Source organism: Octopus bimaculoides, chromosome 5 (genome assembly GCF_001194135.2).
Source record: "Octopus bimaculoides isolate UCB-OBI-ISO-001 chromosome 5, ASM119413v2, whole genome shotgun sequence".
NCBI classification, from domain to species: Eukaryota; Metazoa; Mollusca; class Cephalopoda; order Octopoda; family Octopodidae; genus Octopus; species Octopus bimaculoides.
This window is the reverse complement of record NC_068985.1, coordinates 113,613,484-113,618,551: the sequence shown is the minus strand read 5'-3', so window position 1 is coordinate 113,618,551 and position 5,068 is coordinate 113,613,484.

The following is a 5,068-nucleotide window of genomic DNA, read 5'->3' as shown; positions in this document are numbered from 1 at the left end:
TTATATCCTCTCTGTCTCCTCTATTATTATTATTATTATTATTATTATTATAACTTCTATTACTGCTACCGGACTACATATATTGATTCACCCACCTGCCCAACCACTCACCAACACAAACTTACAAAACACTATCCACTTTCCCAATCACCAAAATATCTTGTCACAGTGCTACATATATATATATATATATATATATACACATATATATTTATATATTTGTGTGTGTATAAGTGTATAAACATTGATGTATGTATGTGCGTGTTTGTGTGTGTATGTGTGTATACACAGTAACTACAGCCACCAGGATTATACTTTTACTATATATACACACACACACACACATTTGTATAATGTGTGTATTTAATCTCCTTTGCCCTCTTTATAAAGAAAGAAAATTTGAAATAAAGAAAAACAAGAACCACCGCCACCTCTACATAAGCACACATTAAACATAACAAAACTATATAATTTTTTATATCTCAAAAAAAAAATATATATATAAATAAATATAATGTAAATGGACATGAAACCAAAAAAAAAATGATAATATTAATAATAATAATAATAATAACTAAAAGTTTTTGCGAATTGGGAAGGGCCAATGAGGAAAGAAATGGAGAAAAGGGAAGGGAGGGGAGAAAGAGTTGGAAAATAATTCAAATAATATTAATAATAATGAAATAAAATTTTGAAAAAAAATAAAAGAAAAATAATTAATCTTGTTTTATTTTCTTCTTTTTTGCTGTCATATGAATTATTTTTTTCTAATGTAAATTTTGATTTTCAAGTGAACATGGAAAGATTTCTTCATAAATGTATTTAATATTATTTGTTACATCATTAGTGTTTGACATTTATTTTCTATGATGGCATAGGTTGGATAGTTTGACAGAAGCCAGAAGACTTCACCAAGCTCCATTGTCTGCTTTGGCATGGTTTCTAAGGCTAGATGCCTTTACTCATGTCAACCCCTTCACAGAGTGTCTCTCCTTTCTCGCTTTGGGTCCCAGCTGATACGATCAACGGAACAGCTTGCTCGTGAAATTACGTGCAAGTGACTGAGCAATCCACAGACACGTGCACCCTTAACATAGTTCTCAGGGAGATTCAGTATGACACAGAGTGTGACAAAGCCAGCCCTTTGAAATACAGGTACTACTCATTTTTGCCAGCTGAGTGGACTGGAGCAACGTGAAATAAAGTGTCTTGCTCAAGGACACAACGCGTCGCTGGGAATTGAACTCACAACCTTACGATCGTGAGCCAAATGCCCTAACCTTCACTCACAGAGTGTACTAAGTGATTTATTTACATGGAACCAGCACAAGTGAGGTGGCTTTATGCCACGTGAGGAAAGGCTAAAATATGACAGAGTAACAAAGAGGTGCTTTGCAGTAGATATACATGGCTACCCGCTATATATAGGTGTAGAAATGACTGTGGTTTTGGATGCAGTTCTATTATGCAGGCAGTACCTTGTCCTCAAGTATATGTTTGGGCTAACCAAAGCCTTGTGAGTGGATATGGTAGACGAAAACTGAATGAAATTCATCTTGTGTATATGTGTGTATGTCTGGTCTCTTGACTTGACATGGTGGTTCTAAGTAAGCATCACCATCATGCAAGCAAGTTTCCAATATTCCATGAAGACATGTCTGGCCGTAGAGATATATTTGTGTTGCTTGGCAACAGAAAGAGCATCAGCCATAGAAAATCTGCTTCAACAAATTCCATCCGACTCATGCAAAAAGTGGACATCAAAATGATGATGGTGATAAGTTGTGCACATCATAAACCAGAAAATATATTTGATTATAGTCTTGCTGTGCATTAAGTCAGAATGTAAGCACATTCTTGTTTACTCTTTTACTTGTTTCAGTCATTTGACTGCAGCCATGCTGGAGCATCGCCTTTAGTCAAGCAAATCGACCCCAGGACTTATTCTTTGGAAGCCTAGTACTTATTCTATCGGTCTCTTTTGCCGAACCGCTAAGTTACGGGGATGTAAACACACAAGCATCAGTTGTCAAGCAATGCTGGGGGGGGGGGGGACAAACACAGGCACACAAATATATATACAATGGTCTTCTTTCAGTTTCTGTCTACCAAATCCACTCACAAGGCTTTGGTCGGCCCGAGGCTATAGTAGAAGACACTTGCCCAAGGTGCCATGCAGTGGGACTGAACCCAGAACCATGTGGTTGGTAAGAAAGCTACTTACCACACAGCCATTCAAAACTATTTGATGTTTAGAAAAAGGGAGCTTTATCCAGCCATGACTGATCTTTGAGCTGTAAATCCTGTTGAATAATATTACTCTAAATCAGTAGTTCTCAACCAGTGTTCATATGGCCCCTGAGGAACCATACAAGATTTTTGGGGGTTCATATTACAAAATAGTAAATTGGGGATCCATAATAGTAGCTTAACCCTTTAGCATTCAGATTACTCTGTCAAATGTAAAGCCTGTTTAATTACATTGTTTTAAGTTAATTGTACAGCATCTTGTAACTCTGAGATGTTGATGATGTCCCTGTTTATTTTTAGAATGACTTTGTAGGGTAGGTGTGAGAGGTCAGAGCTGGCTGGTTTGAGCATAAAACTGGAAGACAATTTTGGCCTGATATGGCCGGTTTAAACACTAAAGGGTTAAGGGGCCCTGAAAATCTTTTGCTTTAGATGTATATATTGGTATGTTTTGCAAGAAGCAACTGGGTTTCTTTCTTTAACATTTTAACTTGTATAGGTTAAACTATGTAATGTGTGAAGAACAAGATACAAATTTTGAAAGACATTCCTATAAAACTAGTCTTTAAAAGTTGAATGGCTATGTCGGTACACCAGAATAAAATAGTAATTAAAGCGGTCCACAGATGAAAAGTGATTGAGAACCCCTGATCTAGATCCTCTTTGGAGGAAACTTATTTCAGCCACTTGTATTCTTTTAGTCATTACCTAACATTCATGAGCATTAAGCAAGGATAGGCACATAAACAGAGGCTTTATACTATTCAGATCTAATTTATACTGTTGTGCATAGATATTGTTTAATTAATGACAAGTTATCAAAAGTAGAAATATGCAAATTAGTCTCCACCACAGTGCTAACCTAATTCACGACTGCTTTATGAGAGAAAGGGGCTGAAAAGTTCCTGGCTTTGGATAAAACAAAATACTGGAGGATCAGTTATGAGTCTATTTAACCTATTCTCTTCTCACATTCACACACTTATTGCAGCAGTCCTTCAGTTTTTCTAAGTTCTCTTTAAAAGAACTCAGAAGGTTGGGCCTCTAACCTGGCCTTTCATGATACCCTTAAAGTCAGGTGCTTTTCTGCACCCACTTGTATAACCAGTTATTGATTTGAGAAGGAAGCCAGGTACGTCTTCTGAGGAAGCAGTCAACAAACCATGAAACAGTCCATCAGGAGACTCACTCACTCTCCCTCTATTTTTCTGCTCATTCATAGAGGGGAAAGAATAGATTTACATTCTCATTTTTATGCCACAGTGAAGCTTTATAATATTTAAACATGTATATTATGTATCTTTTGTAGTTAGAAGGAAAGAGAATGTGTGTGTTTTTTTATTACATGGAAATAAGATGATTTCAACTAATTTACTTTGAAGCAGTATGCTCCAGTACATTTCAAGGTCTTGGAACCTTCAAAACAGAAGAATTTTATTCATTGTTATATCAACACAGTGGAGGCGAATTGGCCCAGTGGTTAGGGCAGCGGACTCGCGGTCATAGGATCACGGTTTCAATTCCCAGACCGGGCATTGTGAGTGTATATTGAGCAAAAACACCTAAAGCTCCACGAGGCTCCGGCAGGGGATGGTAGTGAACCCTGCAGTACTCTTTTTGACCACAACTTTCTCACACTCGTACTTCCTGTTTCTGTTGTACCTGTAATTCAAAGGGTCAGCCTTGTCACACTGTGTCACGCTGAATATCCCCGAGAACTACGTTAAGGGTACACGTGTCTGTGGAGTGCTCAGCCACTTGCACGTTAATTTCACAAGCAGGCTGTTTCATTGGTCAGATCAGCTAAAACCCTCATCATCGTAAGCGACAGAGTGCCAACAACAATATCAACACAGAAAAGAAATTTGCAACCATTCATGAAAGACACATTCTTACTCACCCACATATTTACATTGTGAGGGAATGAAAAAAGGAAATCTACTAAGTCCTATCTTTGAGGCAGTATATATCAATCCATCTAGTTTTTTGTTTCCTGTTCCTGGGACCATTGTTGGGGTAGAGTCCAAAGCACCTCTTCCATAGAGTCCTGTTAGAAATGACGATCATTTGCTTTTCTGGCTGGATTCCCAAGTGTAACCAACCAAGTTTATAGATATTATCCAACCATCTTATTTGTGGCCTACCGCTGGGTTTCCTGCCAGATGTCTCAGTTTGAAAAGTCTGTCTTGCAATTTTTTCTGAGACATTCTAATCACATGTCTGTAAGTATCAGAGTTGTGACCTCTCAATGGGGAGAATGAGCAGCTCCACCTGGAGAGACTTCTTGATATCTGAGCTATCTACTCCACTGATTTGGTAAAACCCTATTCTGGTTGCTTAACAAATGAGAATAAGCATGAAAATCATCATCATCATCATCATCATCGTTTAACGTCCGCTTTCCATGCTAGCATGGGTTGGACGATTTAACTGGGGACTGGTGATCCAGATGACTACACCAGGCTCCAATCTGATTTGGCAGAGTTTCTACAGCTGGATGCCCTTCCTAAAGCCAACCACTCCGAGAGTGTAGTGGGTGCTTTTATGTGCCACTGGCACGAAGGCCAGTCAGGTGGTACTGGCAACGGCCACGCTCAAAATGGTGTATTTTACGTGCCTCCTGCACAGGAGCCAGTCCAGTGGCACTGGCAACGAACTCACTCAAATGAGTTTTCATGTACCACCGGCACAATTGCCAGAAACGCAAAGCTGCGGCACAAGTGCCAGGAAGGTGAACCTCTCCTCTTCTAAGCTTCGAATGCTGGGGCTGGTGCATTACTCTACCAGTACCTGCAATTCTAGCATTCAATTCAGCCTC